Source organism: Periophthalmus magnuspinnatus, chromosome 16, assembly GCF_009829125.3.
Source record: "Periophthalmus magnuspinnatus isolate fPerMag1 chromosome 16, fPerMag1.2.pri, whole genome shotgun sequence".
Classification (NCBI taxonomy): Eukaryota; Metazoa; Chordata; class Actinopteri; order Gobiiformes; family Gobiidae; genus Periophthalmus; species Periophthalmus magnuspinnatus.
Genome location: NC_047141.1, coordinates 9,421,372 through 9,440,277, shown reverse-complemented (window position 1 = coordinate 9,440,277; position 18,906 = coordinate 9,421,372). Strand labels below are relative to the sequence as shown.

Sequence of the window (18,906 nt, the reverse complement as noted above, 5' to 3'; positions counted from 1 at the left end):
TTGCAGTTTACAACGAAAAAACTAAATAAAATCATGATCTACATATGTTATAGTTTAATCCCAAATCCCTAAAGAACAGCATACGTCTTATTTAACAGCCTTCACTTTACCTCACTGCAGTATTCAGTTTACTGCGTTCCATGTTTTCCTCATAATTTCGTCATTACAGCTCATTCCGAGGACTTCTAATCAGACCCCTGCAACAAGAAACAACGTGACATTTCCTCTAAGCCTTATCAGATCCACCGCTGATATTGTCCTCGATAAGTCCCGAAAATTAATTTAACAAAACAGTAGGAACGTCGCGCAAGTAAATCCGGCATTATTTCTTCCATCTCCTCTCCTCTTCTCCGCACATTTCCCAGGAACAAGTCTATTACTCTCCTCGTTTTTCAAAAAGTCTGCAATTAATCTAATTAGTAATCAATCAGGCGGTGCACTCGGTCCACCCAGAGCTAATGGAGGATATGACAGGCCCAGACCCTGAATTATTAAAGAGGGGGTATTATGCACAATCTTTCTTGCTTTCTAGCATGTTATAACATTGGTCCCTCATCAAAAACGTGCCTGGAGAGGTTTTAGAAGTCGTCCATGCATGTTTGAGTAATTTAGTGATCTCTCCCGGGCCCTGTTTTGATCCTTCTTATGGTTAGCTGTAAGATTCTGTGCAGTACTCTACATCACCCATGCTCCTACACAACATTTCTCCATAAATACACAAAAACATGACGCAAAAATGTACACAGCAACTTGACAAACCTGATACGAACCGCAGTAGTTTAATTAGTGTGACAGAACCACTGAAGCCGGAGTGAATCTAGCATGTTCAAAACAATAAAAGGTAACACCGGTGATCTAGATAGGTTACGTGTTGGGGGGGCATTGATGAGTACCACAGCCCGGTAAGCACCTGCTGGTAAATGTCCCCAGAGAGGAATGCATGTGCCGCTGTTATGTAAGCCCGCGGTCAATACGGCTCTGTGCGCGTTTAATGGGGTTATAAACAACATGGCTGCTCATATAGAGTGTGGAGTAGGGATGCAGCAGTGCTCAATATAATATAAAATCATTCACAAGTACTATACACGTGCGGCTCAGCATACACGCTTGTATATCAGTACACAGGGGGTTACATTATGGCGTACTGTTATTTTTTACATGGGCAGCACACAACAATACATTAAGGCAAGTGCTACAGGTAGAGATGGACGATATGCTTTCTGTTTTTCTTTTTCCCATGACTAATGCAGAAACTGATTGTTTAGAGTTCAGAGCAGCCCATGGCCGATAAGCTCTTGTGATATTTATGTCGATATCTAGAGTTGATTTTTATTATTTTACCCAAAATATAGCACATTTACTACACTAATTCACCTACAAATATGTCAAATCGAGGCTACCAGTTACCGGGCGAATTTGGAGCCAAGTTCGATATCTGGAATTCCAACCGCAAGTATCATAGCAACCAAATAACCAATCCGGAGCAAGGCTGTTGAAGGTAAACCAGTTAAACCAGAGGTGCGGGCGTTTAGTAACACTGTCAGTCAAATGTGTTGCTAATGCTAGTGGGATTTGTGACTTATTAATGTTCATATCTTGAGTTACAGACACAATAGCGAAATAAAAAATACCAGGATCACATAGAACGGGTCAATACAGACATTTTAAAGCTGAAATGACGAGCCTGATGGCAGCAGTTACAGCAAGAGGGGCGACAGTTTTCTAATGTAACGTGAACTGGAGTCCGAGTTGATGGAGCCTGAAGCGCAGCCCATTATCACTTCTTATTTGGAACGTGGCTAGCAGGTTGGCTATGTCCATTTATATATACAGTCTATGGTTTTGCCACAAACCTATAACCTCGTGCTGTTATCTTTTTGCACTTAAATAACACACAAAGCTTTATTTGAACCCTTAAGTTGCAGTTCATCCAAAACAAAATAAATATTAGCTTGTTCTGGTGATTTAAGTCCAAAAAGTGTGAATATCCACCCAATATACCAGTCTATCTTTAGGCATAGGAACGATGCTGGTGCCAGTTTATAGCATGAATGCTCATTTACACCTGTAGTCCCCCTGTGCAGGATGGTGCGAAAACTGGAAATGCAGATTAAATGTATATAAAAAGACAACAAATACATGAAACAGATATTACAAAGTGTCATCATTCAAGGACTATTCTAAAATCGACATACACCTGTACACATAAGCACATGCCATTACCCCGTTCCTTTATCCTCTCTGACCCACTCCGTACGTTCACAGATACTCAAGAAAACAGCTATGTAAAGGCCTAACTCCTGCCCGCTTTATTTGAATAGAGAATGATTAATAAAAAAAAAAAAAATAAATACATAAAAGACCAAAATGTCTCCAAATCACTTTTTTTTTTTTTTTTTTTTTGAGCAAAGATAATTTTCAAATAAAAAATAAAGACAAAAAACTAAAAACTAAAGGTGCACATTCTGTCCTACTTGTCTCCATGGGCCTGATTTTGCTTTGCCTGGAATGTTCCACAGTATGGTATTTCATTTGTCATTCATCTCATGTCATACTTTATCAATTATGCAGCAATGCAAGTTACAGGTCAGATCTGCTGAGAGGCGAGGACGTCACAGTATTGGATGCATGTTTTAAAATGTACGTTTTAGCTACATCAAAAAAAGGTTATTTGAATAAATGTAAGATAAATGTACAATGCCATACTGTGCATTCAAAGTAATTACAGACCCCACCAAAGTTTCATAGGGCCCCATTAAATATTTATTAGAGTTTGAATGCTCTAGGTTGTCCAAATGTTTATTGTACTTATGGCGCCATTAGAATTGTAGTACAAAACTGCTGTATTGGCTTTTATCAGTCCAAGACACACACAACCAAGTAAAAATAAATATTAAAACCTTTTTCCTTATACCATGGAACTATCTTTGTTTGTCTCCGCTATAGAAGGACCTACAGGGACAGCTGGAGCACAGATGCGAGCGCAGATATAGAACTGGAAGTGTGGTTAGGTGGTCGACCACGTCCCCCGGGGAGTCCTGGGCGCACTTTGGGGGAAATGAGGGATTATACGGGTGGCGCTAATGGGAATGTTGTGCTCCGAAAGGCTCGTTTGGTTAATGGGGCTCACCTCCAAACTATTATGGCGGGAACAGGGGAGCGTAGGGTGCTGTTCTGTGGGATAATTCGTAGTAAATGAGATTAGAAATTATACGCAGCCTCACAACAGCGCCAATGAAGCAATCACACCGGTATTATCCTTCATCTGATACCGCGCGGGCCAAATCGATAAGCGCCGTCGCGGTCGAGGGACAAGGGCAAACCGGTAAACAGGCGCGCTCATCCGACTGCTCCGAGCTGGCGTCCTTGACCTTAGAAGCAGCGATGTCTCCTGCGTGTGTGGAGCTGCTCAGGTTAATTCGTGTAGCACTCTGCCAACATTTGTAAATGGGTTGGTTAGCCGTGTTGTTTGTTCACCAGTCTATGCAGAAACTGGTGTTCAAGGTTAACATTAGCATAATTAGTCATTATGCTAAATACTTATCGATTTCAATCATTATTTTGTTTGGATGTAGGTGATTTTAAAGTGTTACGGAGAGGTCTAATTCTGTCATTTATTCCAGTACTGACACTTGTTCAAATGAGTACTAGTTTTGATGCTAGATTTAGTATCGGTTTGTATCTGGGTATTGATATTTTTAAAGCCACAGTATGTAAAAGAGTCTACAGAGAATATCCAAAATATCAAATCAAATCAACGCATTTATAAAATCAGCTCTTAAAACATGAACGTTCTCTGCAGCCCTGAGGTCCTCCAGCAGGGTGTTCCATAGACGAGGTCCATAGTCCTGTGTGTATGTCCTGACTTTGGGAATGACTTTGAGCCTGTTGAGGGTATTGTGGGTAAAAGCAGTTCTGAAAGATGAGAAGGCCCAAGACCATTAAGACATTTAGCAAACAGTGAAAGAACTTTAAAATTGATCCTGAAACACACAGGGAGGCAATGCAGTGATTTTAAAACTGGTGTGGACCTGCCCTTTGGTCCAGAATTTTGTAGTAGTTGTGAACCTGAAGAGCAGGTCTATTTGAATGGTGATAAAAGCATGCATCAGCGTCTATGTGTTGGCCCAAGAGCGAGTGGAATGGACTCGGGCTGTGTTTTTTAGGTGATAAAAAAATAAATAATTCTTTGATGTTAATATGTGAGGTGAAAGTCAGCTAAATAGTCAAAAATAACACCCAGGTTTTTCACTTGAGGACATGGGTTAACCTGGGTTAAAAGACTGTGCTTGTAATTTGGGTAAAAGTTTCTCTCTCTGAGCCTCAGGGTCAAGAAAAAAACTTGAAAAAAAGTTTTAAGATGGAGAAAGTTTTCTGCCATCCAGGATTTTATATTAAAATGCAGTGAAAAAGAGCATGTCTCCTGATGACAGTACCAAGAAGAGAGCATGTACAGGATAAAAAGCACAGGACCTAAAATGAGACTCTGGGGCACACCACATGTGATTTTATGGACCTGAGAGGAGCATCTGTCTACACTCACTATAAACTTTATCTGTGAGATAGATATGAACCATTTGTGAATAGCACCAGAGAGGCCGTGTTTTAGGTGTTTTAAGTTAAAAGAATAGTGTGGTCTACTGTGTCCAGTAGAACCTACGCTGTCACCTTTTGTGATCATAATTTTCTCTAAAATCATTTAACATCTTTGGCAAGCCAGTATCAGGGCTGTAATTCACTCTAAAGCCAGATTGATTTTTTTAAAATGTATTTATTTTTTATGTTGTGATCAGATAAAAAAAAAATAAAATAAATAAATAAATAAATAAATAAATAATAATAATAAAAAATAAAAAAACAACTTAAAAAAAACCTCATTAAGTTGAATAAAAACTATTTAAAATTGTGCTTAAAAAGTGTAAGTGAAACACTGGTGTAGAGTTGTTAAAATTATTCAAATCAAAATTTCTCTTTTTCAGCAGGGGCCTCACCACTGCCACTTTAAAGTCAGCAGGAATGACTCCTGTCTGCAGAGAGCTATTCATTATGTTTAAACACTCATACAAGATCCATGAAATGACTTAAAAATGGGGTTGGTTTTGGGTCTAAAATCCATGTGGTGAGGCCTCACTGAGGAGACTTTATCAAGAGTCTCAGCAATACAGAAAAAAGCCCTGTCATGATAATTACTATATGGACTTTTTGTATAGTATATAAAGGTTGGAACTACTTTTTTGGGGGGGTCAGTATTTATCATGTGTGTATTTTCTTTGCACTACTGATATTTTTGGTTATTTTTGGGATATATAAGATTTAAGCCATAAAAGGTTAAATTAATAACTTCTATGACTCAATACAGATGAAAACTAAGTACTGAAGTATTGCATTCTGCTGTTTATTTATTGCAACTCTTCGCTTTTTAACAATATTGTAGATTTAGAATAGTTTTTGTGGTTTAAATCTGCCCTGGGGTCACTGTGTCAGTGGCATAAAGTAGTTTCCATGTTATTTTTTATTGTCTATATTTACTTCAGCGAGATATTGAACTTCAGCATATGCTATTGTGACAGGCCTAACAGACAAACAATCAGATGCATTAAAAACCTGCTTTGACAAGATAAAACTCACATGATTGTGCTTATCTTCCCCATGAAGTTGTCTAGAAACTGCACGCAGAGAGAGTCAGGGGGGGTTAATTTAATTTTAAGAATTTGAAAGATTGTCAATTATAGAAAAAAGAACTTCAGAATTATTTTTGTTGTCTGAGAAATACAAGAAATTCATACTTCGCCAAGATTATCACACAGTTTTGTTATAAACATTTTGCTGTTCTAAGTAAATTTCCTTTTTAATTGTAATTTGATTGTATAATATTATTTTTCCTACATTTTCGTTCCTCTGTCTTGCAGTTTCTCTTCAGTTGTTGTGCAGTTCTCCAGGGGGGTATGGATTTGACGTGACTATTTATTAATTTCAGTGGAGCCACTTTGTGAAGGGCAAACTGACGCTTACTGTTAAGATGGTCAGTAATAAAACCACAGGGGCAGGTAAAACAAGTGGACAATGGTTTTCTAAAAAAACTACAACACAATTTTCAGCCACTTGAGGGTCAGACGACGCTTCCTCACAGTTCTCACAGAGGTCCCCCGCTGTATGAAAAGTGATACTCAAAAACACTGTAGTGGTCACACACAGGCAAGTCAACCACAGAAGACACACTAGTGAACAGGCCAGGTCCAGAGTGCGCCCCCTGCTGTCAGTTGTGTAAAATTAATATAATAAACAACATTTTAAATTTTGTTTGTGATATGGTCTAAAAAGTTATCTATGTGCAAGTTAACATCACCAGTTAAAATAATCACATTAAAGGAACTGTGTAAAATTGATAAAAACTGAAAATTGTGGGATAAAAAGACTACACTTTTTTGGTGATCTGTAAATGGTCATGCATGAAATTGTAGGGTCACTAAAAATATTCAAAACTTGAGCAAGAATCTAAAATAAAATGGGTTTGGTGGGTTTTGACAAGATTATTTAATGTGATAGAAAATGGTTTGTGGTTTAAAATCAGATAGTTTACAATACAAGATTTGTTCGTCAGAAAGCAGACATTTAAAAAAGCCATGTTTATAGAAGACTGTGGCTGATTAATAACAGAACTTACAGGTAGATGAGGTTTGGGGAGAAATCTGAAATTATTGGTGTTAATAGTAAATCTGTAGGAGGTTTTATCCATAGACATTTGCAATGTTGCATCAGGATTATTGTAATAGTTGCAATATTGCAAATGTCCAGAACTCTGCTGCTCATGTGCTCACAAAAACTAAGACGATGCAGGATATCTTGGTGTTATATTGTTCTTTGCCTATGTGTCATGTTTTATGTATATCCGTTTTTGTTTATTATTGTTTATATGATGCACTTTGAGCAGCGTAAGTTGTATTTTAAATGTGCTATATAAATAAAATTGAATTGAATAGGCTGCTCTCTGCTGATGATAACCAGAATGTGGGAAATTGGACATGATAGATTTGAATCTATTGGAACAGTGGATGCTGAGTGTGTGGTGCGATGATTGTACCTTCAAGCTGATTCCAGGGTGAGTTGGATGTCGTGTGAGAGGAGGCGGGATCCAGATGGGTTGGGGTGTAAATGGTCCTTTTTGAAAACTTCAGATCTCTTGAAAAATGTGGGGAAAGTAAGGGGATATTATGAGATGTGCAGTGAGATTTGAGCCAGGAGTGAAGAAGTCTCAAGCGGCTGTATTTGATGTCTCCAAAATGGGGTGGAGGAAGTTGTCCAGAACCTATGTGCTGTATGTTTGAACTGGGGATGTGTTGATGAGTGGTTAAAAAAAAAGAAAAAAAGTTGTCCTTGAGTGTCTGATTGCTGCAGTCTGAGGTCATTTGTGCCGACTTGAACTACTATTGTTGAAACTGATGAGGTGGTGGGGGGCTTAGTTGCTGATGTCCTTTACCACAGCACCTGGGTGACAGGAGGTGGGTGGCCTTTGTGTTCTCTCACGTGTGCTGGACCATGGAGAAGCCAAGGATCAGCACAGACCGGTCCGGCTTGGAATCTGAGGACAAGAGCACTGCAAAGAAAACAGCTGAGCCCGGCAACTCCACAAGCCGGGAGGACGCACAGACAACGGTGGAAACTCCTCACAATCCAGGACACAGAAGTATGTTTGCATCCCAGAGCTATGTTTACAGCGGGAGAGGAGCACGAGAGCCAGATCCCCTGCGATATACGGCAATTGCAACGCCCACGGGTCCAAGTGGAGTGGAGCTGATTGGGATTTTAGGTGTGGTTCCTTGCTGTAGCCATTGCCGTTCCGTGTTCGTGGTTCCTGAAGCTGATGAGGAGGTCTGTTAAAGAGTTGAGCTGTGAGCCGGCTGGGCAATGGTGGCAGCGGCACGGGTCCCGCCCAATATTACATCCAGATCAGGTTTCTCCTGGTATTTAAGTAGACTGGACATCAGTTTTTCCAGCTCGCCCACTTTTTGGCTAAGACCAGCGTAACTGTCACAGATGGATGTCGATGTCAAACTAAGCGGAGGCATGGCTAAAGGGTTTGACCAGTTTCCTGATCCAAAGGTCCACTGTGGGCTTAAACGTTAAAATCTATGCATCCAGTGGTTAAAAAAACAATAATTTAGGTCAAATCAGAGTTAAGAACTGCCACAATCTTTGCTAGATCTAAAAAGTGTACTTAAGATAAACCGAAATAAAGAAGAAGCAAGTTACCTGGATGATTCCATGAACTCCCAGCACTAGAAAGTTGCATGTTGTACCATTAACATCACCGGTACATGAGTGAATCCAGCTTTTCTTTGTTAATTTGTATAAAATTTCTATCATTTCCAAGCATGGACAGTTAGTATTTTTTTAACACCGACTACATCCTGCATGTCTTTTGGTACCAAAAGACATCAGTGTAGAAGAAATGACCTCCGAAGAATATCAGAGGCTGAAATGAGGATCCAGCTGAGCACTAAATGTTAATTCAACCAAGAGATGCATCATCACTCATCACACACAGGCCAACCAGGGAGGGGCCAACACGAGTTTACTGTACTGTGCTTTTCAGTCCTATGTATTTCTTTTCACGCTAACATTAAAGTGAATTGTCTCGGGGTTAAGGTTAAGATACCGTTTATAGCCCCCTGCATTTGACTTAAAATGTATTGCGTGTATCTTTTTTTTTTTCTGCAGGTGAGTATGTTTGTTTTTGTTATTTTTTATGTAATACTTGGAATAAACGATAACATGCAAGGTCTAGATATTTGAACAATTAACATGATCCTGCTTTAAAGAGCCTGTATCCATTTTTTTCCCATGTTTTTGAGCAAAATGTTTCTTGCCCCAGTACTTATTGTTACTTATAAGTTCTTGAGGTCAAAATAAGTGTGCTGTGTACTGTCTACATCAAATCGTAAAGTGTTTTATTGTCCGAGAATCATGAAGTGCGTGTTAACATGCTAGTTGTTAATATTTCAGTGTTGTTTTTAGCATTACCTCTCTGGCCTCTGAACGTTGTAAAAAAACACTTGAATAATTAAGCTGCTTCATCATGATGTTTTTTGATGTTTTTTTGTTTTTTTTTCTGTAGCTAAATACATTACAATTACAGGCTACTTACACCAGGACTCCCAGTGTTTCCCATGACTAAATTCCTTCTCCCATCCAGCACCGCGGCCTTAACCTCAGCAGTAAACAGCCACACACACATGCAGAGAACCAGAGCTGAGGCGTGGAGCGCGAGCTGTTTATGAGCCCTGAGACGAGGCACGAGGCTGGAGAGGGCTGAGGGGTGGAAGGGGTGGAGAGCACTAGAGCAGCTGCAGTCACTGGCCTCTTTCATTCAGCTCATGTGTGAGAAGGCGTGCCTTAAGTTCACAGACATGTCCACTTTACTTCTGTTTGGGTGTGCTGTATGTAGGACACTGTTAGAAGGTCAGCAGTCCCCAGTGTAGACTCAGGGTTATAGTTGACAATGGTGTACAGTTAGTTTCTTCTCAGAAATATGAACATTTTTCAGAACTTGGATACATTCTCCATGGTGACAGATTCATTTTATAGCTAAAAGGAGCAACATTTCCATAAACGGGCAAGTAGGTGGTGGCCTTCCTCCAGGCCAAGTAAGTCAGGTTTGTGGGGATGCAAGCATGCAGTTTTTTATTTTTATTTTTTCAATAAACAAACAAAAAGTGGCTTTAAAGGTGCATTGCATTTTTAAAATGATTACAGTCTTTTCCCTCCCAGAGTATATTGTAAAAGCAGCACTTTGTGACAAAATGAGACCGCTGTGCGCTCTCTTTGGCTAATGATAAGTATGATAAATATTTTTTATATCTCAACGTAGAAGTAAGTACCATGCACGCGCCTGAAGGTAAATGCATGTGGATATTAACGATGTGCTAAAGGGTTTGTGAGAGCTACAGAGTTTAACAGATTCATACCTACTTCCTCCTAGCATGGTGTGAAAATCAAGTACCCCAGCTTTAATTACAGGTGTTTTTTATTGATACAAAATAACCAGGAAAACATGTGAGGCAGATGCATTTAATGCTATACTGTGGAACATTCCATGCATGGAAATGAAGCTCAACAGTAACAGCCTGCTCAGGTTCCAGAAGTAAATTTTCCATTCTTTTTTTTTTTTTTTTTCATAGACTTGTAATGCTTTTAATATACATTTTTTTCAAAGGTCTATAAATAAGGAATAGGAAATTTTGTTCTGTAACCGCAGGGTGGGCGGTCACTGTAGAGCTCCATTACATCTCCATGGATAATAGCAGGTGGGAGACCTTTCACCAGAAAATCTGTTGAATTAAAACTTGAAATTAGTAGTACGTACTTTGCACTTTTATATTGTGTAGTAGTTAACTTCCATTACCTTCATTACCCTGCTAGTTATCGAGGTCATGTAGACATGGGGTTGCTGGTTGGACTCCATGGGGGTCCTGGTAAGTGATGGCTGATTTTGTGGTGCACTGAGCTAATGATGCTAATGAACAGGCTAATGTCCCTCTAGTGTCTCGCACCAGCCACTGGGACAGTCTGCAGCTCCAGGACTCTACTCTACTACAAATTATTAGCTGTAAAATGCCCCGTGGTCATGTGTGATGAACGAGAGGAGGCAGGAGAGGGAAGGAAACAAATAGGAAATCCAAGCTTCTGTTACTGGTTATCCAATTTTCACAGACCATGTAAATGTACCAAGAATAATCAGATATACTGGTGGATGCACAGATATACTGCTATCCAAATCTCTCCAAAATGTAATGGATTGGGTATCGACTCTAGATCTCTCAATACTGATGCGATACGTCCCTGTCATAATCAACAAATAGTTTATTAAGAATTCAGGCTTAGTAACTTAAACTTAATTAGACTTAATTTGGATTTAATAAAGAGGGTTAAGGTTTGGGTGTTAAGTAGTTACTGAGTCTGAATTATTCTAATAGTGAGGTATTACATTTCAATGGGGCATTAATTCCTAACACATAATTCTAAATTTGCCAAAACAAGATTACTCAAGATAACAGCATGCATGATATATAACACCACACAGACATTTTTTTTGATGACCTTTATAACATCCGGCTCGAGCCAACTGAAGCTCGTCAATGCTAGCAGTTACAGGTGTGAATTTGGAGCAGATTTCCATATTTGGAGTTCCGACAGCAAGTATCATGGCAACCAAAGAGCCAATCCAGAGCCAGGCTGTTGAAGGTAACGTCCCTTCCTGCCCGCACCACTGGTTTACAGGCTTTTGGCAACACTATCAATCAAACCTGTTGATAACGCTAGTGGGAGCGACCTCGGGGAAAGAAGACACTTAATTTATCTGTTATTTATGTTCATATCTTGATTTACGGACGCGATGGCAAAATAAAAATATGAGGATCATGTAGAGCAGGTTAATGTGAACATTTTAAGGTCAGAATGACGAGCCTGATAGGAGCAGTTATGGAGAAAGGGGCGAGGAAGTGAATTGGAGGTATCAAAATAGGAAGTGATCATGTGCACATTTCCGCTTCCATCAACTCCAAGTATCGGTATCAAAACTGAAAAAGCGGGATTGTGCATCTCTGATAAAAGTAGCTCAAGTTCATTTTAGTAGATTTGTGTCTGTCCAATCTAACCTTAGTCCAGATGTATTGTATAGTAACAAATCCAATACTTACAACTTCAAAATATGGCTAATACAAGTCCTGTTAATCAATACTGCAACTCACTGAGCCCGCTCCGTTTTTGCCTTTCCATACCGAGTGGTTTGATAAAACGCTGAACAATTTCTGTGTCTGTAATTTGAAAACCCACCAGTGCGCTCGGTTCTGGCTCATCTCTGCGTTGGCTTCGCTTGTTTTTTTTTAACGTTCGCTTTTTCGCCTCTAGACATCCTCACAAAGGTTTTCTGTCGTTTGACCGCGCTGCCAAGTTGTTTTTTAATACATTTCCTTCTTTTTATAGCTTGAAGTGTTAGCAATTAACACCATTCAAACATGTTTTATTCATCCTCTGACCTATGCTTTAGCGCTATTGCTGCTATGCTGAGGTTAAGAGTAGCAGTCTTACAAATGTTGATTTTGGGGTTGGCAGAGTGCATCTGTCTATCCAAGTGCCTGCGGTGTGTGGAGCGGAGTTTTACTTGTTTGTAATAAATATTTAAGCGATACTAATGTAAACACGGTTCTATTCCTGAGGCCGACTCACCAACCCGTCCCCAACCTGCCCCCACTCGGCATTTGACACTTGACCTCAGCCGTGCGAGAGCTGATGTTTTGACAATCCGGTGACAGGAAAGATTACGCTGAGAGCCACACGGAGCTGCAGTCCAGGAGCCCCGAGGTCACTGGTCCCGTTTAAGACCAAACACCCGGGGGGACCCTTGGGGGGTTTGGGAGTTTTTGGGAGCAGCTGTGATCCATCCTGTCCTCATCTGCTCTTAAAAATTGGGGGTATTATGCAAAATGTACTTTTTGGAGCGTTCTATCACGTTACAACATTGTTTCCCTCATCAAAATGTTTCCCTCATGCATGTTTGACCTCCCAGGCACGACTCGAACCCTCCTCACAGTGAGCAGTACGACCCCACAACTCTTGTACAAAGCTCAGCCCACAAGCCTGTATAACCCAGAGCAACAAAAATGAAATTGGCAACGTGGCGATCTAAAAGTGCTGACAATTAATACCGCATAGTGTAATACCCTCCTTTAATGTGCATATGACAGGTTTTCATGTTTTTTTTCTAATTATGACTTGGTTTGGTAGGTACCTATCATAAATATTTATCAGTTTTACATCAGTCATTTGGCAGTTTGTGGAAAAGTTGATAAGAAAAGTACAAAAATACAGCACACCCAGAAATTCTACCCAAAATGCATCAACGCATGGCAAAATGAATGTGTTAGTAATTATGATTTGACAAATAAATGATGTGTGATTTAAACAGGTTCTGGCCCATGTTAACGTTATGTTTGCTAGTGTCAGTTATTATCAGAATTACCTGTCACAAATGTTTCCCATTGTCGCTGTGGAAGGCCACTTTGTACCTGTAACTCAACTGCACATGCATTATCCGAAATACATTTTTATGCAGTTAATGAGCATTTATAATCATCATATGTCATTATTTATAGTGATAATTATGAAGGTAAATCAGAAAACTCTGCAGAAAGACAAGATGATCGTCATTTTAAGCCAACAGTTAGCAGTGGTGTCTAGCGCCCTGATAAATTCACGGTAGAAAGAACTCAATCTAACCAAGCACTTTTCATGTGTCCACAGGAAGAGGAAGTCCATTGCAGAGCTAGCGTTGGTGGGATCCTCTTCTCAAAGGCATGTGCTGACTCCTGCTGGTCCATACACAGCCTGTAGTGAGGTACAGAGAAGGGGACACGCCGCTGGACAATACAAGAACAGCGCACTGTAAGTGTAAAGCTTTTTATTTGTGTTTATGCCCTCGTTTATTCCCCTGTCCAAACTGCAAGGCTGATTGTTAAAGATAAAAAAGAATGGCCTAAGAACTGCAATTCCGAACTAACCAAGGAGTTTTGCCTATTTTCACGATTTCTTCATAGAAATGTTGCACTTTTCAGAACTCACACGCCACAAATAATCATTTATCAGTAGAAGTCCCGGGAAAAAGTTTATAATCATCCACTGAACATTCTAAAAGTTGTTTAAAGCCATAGTATGTGACTTTTTGTTACCCCCCAAACAAATTTACAGCATAGACACCCTTAGGAAAATGTACATCTTTACTCTGAGCAGGCTTGCATCTCCACAAATCCGACTCTTACTTGGCTAGAAGGTGGGCCTCCTCCTACTTCTTTCCATGGGAATGCTGTTCCTTTTGGCTATAATCCTCCACACCATATGGCATGAAACTTAAACTATCTCAACAGAAATAGTTAAGCAGAACTAAGTAACTTTCAGCAGTAGAGCTCCCCCTGCAGCTCCTTTACAAAAATACAATGCCAGGGAACAAACTCAAGATTGAAAAAAGGGAGTATAATCACATAGAAAAACATATGCCATTGCCAAACATAAAAGCAAGAGCCAGGGTTTCCCAGGAGAACTGTGGGTCGGAGTTGGCCATATTGCAAGCTGATTTTTCACACAGAAACGGCAAGGGGAGACGACTGATGCTTCAAACACCACGGAAATACATCTTTAACCTTCTCAGGGACTTACCAAGTTGTTTAATGAGGTAAAAATGCTTTAAGTTTTAGCGTTCTGCAGTATGGTATTGACTTTATGTTTCCATGGAATAATGCCACCTCCATAAATTTGGACAAGTTAAACGAACAAAGCCTCACATTAAACATACCTGATTTTTCTTCATTATTGTCGCAAGCTGTTTCTACTGCCAAGCAAACGTGTCTGATGTCTTATAAGGATTTACACAAGCGGTATAATACGAGGGTTGTACCAGGTCACCACTCTCAAGCCTAGAAAAAATTTAGCTCACCTCCATCATTTTGAATATTTATGACTTTATGTTGTTGGTGCCATGTGATAATTATGGCAAACAGAACTATTGTTCCCCTCAGTACTAAAAGCTCGTATGCACCATTATATCCCCCCAGAATAATGCTACTTTTACCACGTCATTGTACGCTAATGGCCTTCTATATCCCTCCTATACCTGATTGAGTAACCCTTTGCTGATTTTCAAGTGGCACTCTCCAGTGGCTCAAGGACTCTCCATAGATTCCAATCAGAGCTGCGCCAGACAGACAAGTAAACAATTTTTTACGTAACACAAGCACATTGTTTTGATGGTACGAGAGAGGGTTTTGTCCCCCTCCCTGGGCCTTATGTTTTTGTCCCGATTTGACAAATGGGGCTAATGCCGGACCGTCCTGTCATTCTGGCCTTTCCATTGTGCTGTGTTGTGATCCTTTAGGCTGGAGGTGCGTACATGCAGACAGGGGCACATGGATCAGTGGCTGTCAGTCAAAAGTCAAGAGAGGATAATGCAGGAAAAGCAGGGAATGCATAAAGTGTGGGCTGGAATGGCTAAAGGAGCTGTGTGTCGCCTGCTGTGGTTTAAAAATGGTGCTAACATCACAACTGAACCTGGGTTGCCAGTGCAGCGTTAAAGTGCAGATATTTTTTCTCATTCTCAGTTTATGGACAGGCCTCATGTCAAAGCCCAGAACCTCCAGAATTCACTCACTGAGCTGCAACGGCTGCACTAGCACTGACTTATGATTGGCTGAAGATGCTGGGGTTTAGGTAGTGACCATTCAGAGCAGAGAGACTCATGCAGGGCTCATTCTGTTTTTAACTGGATAATTGTCTTGAGAGCTAAAACACCAATAGCTTAAATAAACAGACATCACATCCAACGTTTTAATAACTAAAAACAAACTGTCCTTAGAATAGTTCAATCAGTTAAAGCTACGTTTGATTTGCACATGTTTACCTTGCATGAGGACACAGATGGGGCTCAGGAGGTCAAAAAAACTTTACTATTTAGTTTAATAACTTTTTAAGCGAAGTACTCGTGAGACACTGAAAAGTATGAACTAAAAAACAAACAAACTTGCATTTCAGAACATTTTGATTAGAAATCTTAACAATGAGATTTGCAAGTTTTATAAGCCTCCTAAAACATTCACTATGCTACTTTTCTGGTGGACCCTATACTGCACCTTTAACATGAGTGCAATGGATTTGTTCTCTGCAGATAATACGTCTTACATAAACCTTTGTCTTTGCTAAACGGCAGCATTAATACTGCTGTTTGACTGTGATCCATCTTGCTCCCGTGCTTTCCTTGAACGTAAGCGTAGTCCATGTACAGTAATATGTTTCCTGTCAACGCTAGAGCAATTAACTTGACATGATTGTGCAACCTAAACTGTAATATTCAGTAGTGGCCGTGTTACACAAATATGACAGGGATCCACCCACTCTCCACACGTGCATCAGAACACAACAATAACTGCGCACAATGCTATGACTCATCCACCATGTTTGTTTTTCTTCTGTTTCATTGTGGCCACTGCTTGATATGTTGTTTTTAGTTTTTGAGGTAAAAAAAAAGGGTGAAAAACAAGTTCTAAGGCTCTTTGTTGTAGCGTTTTCAGTTATGCAAGTCCCAGTAATGCTTTCCAAAAAGGTCCAATGTACTGGTACTGGTAGGTTTAAATGTGTTTACTACTTTTGTATCTTTTGTATCATGCTTTTTGTATATCTATGGAAAATTGCCATGCGGGGGATAGAGGTGATGTTGGACAGAATCGTACTGTTAACTTTAAGGAGGTTTTTAACAGTACTCGGGAAAGATCTCTAAATTACTAAAATACACATGGATGACTTCTAAAACCTCTTCAGCCATGTTTTTCGTGAGGGAGCAACATTATAACATGGTCCCAAAAAAGATTATTTTGCACAATACCCCCTCTTTTAATATGAACTCAGTTGTTGGGTTACATCTTTTTCTGAAATGCCCAAATTGTATGCTTCCTGGTATTATATTTGAGCAAGCTGCTTTTCCGTAAGAGGGAGAAGAAGGAGAAAATGTATTGTAATGCAGTGGTCGTTTTGGACATTTTCAAAATCACCTGCAATAGATGAGACTGCAAATTGGAATTCAAACTTGCAATGTGACCTTTCAAATAATAGTTGAAAATGATTTTTTTCTTCACTTTTGTCGTTAATTTAAGTCTATTGTCTTAAAGCTCAGTCACAGCATCAAGGCTACAGGCGCATTTTCACTAAATATCCGAGGGATTCCCATAGGACTGTGTGAATATGCTCATCAGGAGAATCCCAAAGATATTTAGGTATTAATTTTGGCCATTATGGGACAACTTTATTTAAGGCTTGGGGGGGGGGGAGAAAATCTAATTGCGATTTTTCAGTGGTATTAGATTTCTGATTGATAATTTAAGACAGGATTCGGTTCAGTGTGCACATTGTAAACAACCCCAGGAGTAGAGCATTTGAGAGAAGACTAAAATGAAAAGAATCTCATGCATTTCAGAACATGTTTGTAAAGGTTTCACAGATTTTTTCCTATAAAAAAGACAGTTAATAATACTTGGGGTTGGGTCAAACAATAAAATATCCCATGTGTGACATAAAAAATAGCCAAGCAGCATGATCTGTTATCGTCATGTGCTGTGAGTGACAGCTACGAGCAGTCGTAGCATAAATCTCTTATGTTATGCTAATGATGGTCGTATGCTACGTCCCGCATGTCAACACCTTGAATGATATTTAGTCCCAGAGCGTATGACCCTTTATCTTCCAGGCATGCTGCCATGTCACGCACAGACTACCATAGCTTTTATAGAGAAGTGTGTTTTCTTTATATCCAATAATAATAATGAAATGATGACGATGCTAATAATAATAATGATGACGATGCTAATAATAATAGTGATGATGACGATGCTAATAATAATGATGATGATGATGATGATGATGATGATGATGCTAATAATAATAATGATTTGTAATTTGTAATAATGACATTTTCAATTATTTACAGGGTTGTTTTTCTACATGTTTTTTAAGAGATTCCCTTAGTAAGCAGCTAAGCATCATGTTCTGCTATTCTGTTATGACGGTCACAAACAGTTGTAGCATAAATCCCTCATGTTATGCTAATGGTGCTAGCATGTTAAGTCGTGCATGTCAACAATGTGAATGGCATTTAGTCCCAGTGCGTACATGTCAGCACGGGTGAAATCAGCCCGCACGAATACACACTTTATACTGTCAACACAAGAGGAGGGCCGACCGGCATGGCTTTCATATCGGAATTTTTGTCAATATGGCCGCCCGCTCACCTATTGGCCGTTGTTCAAAGTTCAACCCACCCCTTGTTATTTTAAAGTACGCACGATATAAAAATAGCTTAGCATCATGATCTGTTATCCTTAGGTTTTGAGCGACAACTACGAGCAGTCGGAGCACAGATCTCTATGCTATGCTAATGATGCTAGCATGCTACGCCACGCATGTCAACACCATGAATGACATTTGGTCCCCACGCGTACGACCCTTTTACAGAGCCATGTCAGCGCGGGTGAAATCAGCACGCTTGAATACGCTCTTTATACTGCCAAACACAGACTAGCATAGCTTTCATAGCATGTCACCCACTCGCTCACAATGCGCCATGTGTCTCGAGTACATTTTCTAAGCGTTGTTTTGGGCAGATTAACATTGTATGAGTGACAAGAACAACAAAACAAGTAGATCTCTCGAACAGCGCCTGAATGACAATCACGCATCTTATTATTGCAGTTTAATAAAACATAACGTGACTTCCCCCAGGAGCCGAAACTAGGGTCAGGAGTTTATGTGCTCAGTGGTTTCAAACTTAAATATTAGTTCAGCTCAACAAAGATATTCCCCGGTGGAGTGCGGAGTGAGCTAGCGATGTTGTGAAAATGGGGCAGGGTGTTGGGGATTTTGAAGTAGGAATTGGGGGAGTTACTGGGACACTGAAATTGTAATGTCTTAACAGTTCATCAATTTTGCATTAGTAACACTTTACTTTACACATATAAGTTGCAAAGTGGTGAATAGCTGAATAACTAACCACTAAAGTTAGTTATACAGCTATTGGTAGTGGTGGAAGGTAAGTACAAGTAGTGAAGTACTGTATTTAAGTAGAATTGTTTTGTTATCTGTACTATAGTGAATTTTACAGTGGATACTTTCTACTCCACTACATTTTTAACTGGACTGAACATTAAAAAGTACTTTTCATATGATTTGAGGGGTTATTATTACCATGCTCGTAGTAACATCCTGACTAAAGTTTTTGATTTCAAGCTGCGGCTTTGAGCAAACAAAAATAAACACACAAAATTCCTAGGACAAATTAAGTAATTGATTTGTATTGTTACTGTTGACCAAAATATG

At 39.7% G+C, this 18,906-nt stretch overlaps 1 protein-coding gene across 5 annotated transcripts in view; it reads left to right on the top strand.

Moving 5' to 3' along the window:
• Positions 1–18,906, top strand: part of sema6e (sema domain, transmembrane domain (TM), and cytoplasmic domain, (semaphorin) 6E) — a 278,709-nt gene that overhangs the window by 119,205 nt on the left and 140,598 nt on the right. For all 5 annotated transcript variants that reach the window (XM_055228148.1, XM_055228150.1, XM_055228151.1 and 2 more), the window contains one exon: positions 13,300–13,440. The gene's annotated coding sequence lies outside the window, so the exon portion shown is untranslated. The remainder of the gene's footprint in view (positions 1–13,299; positions 13,441–18,906) is intronic.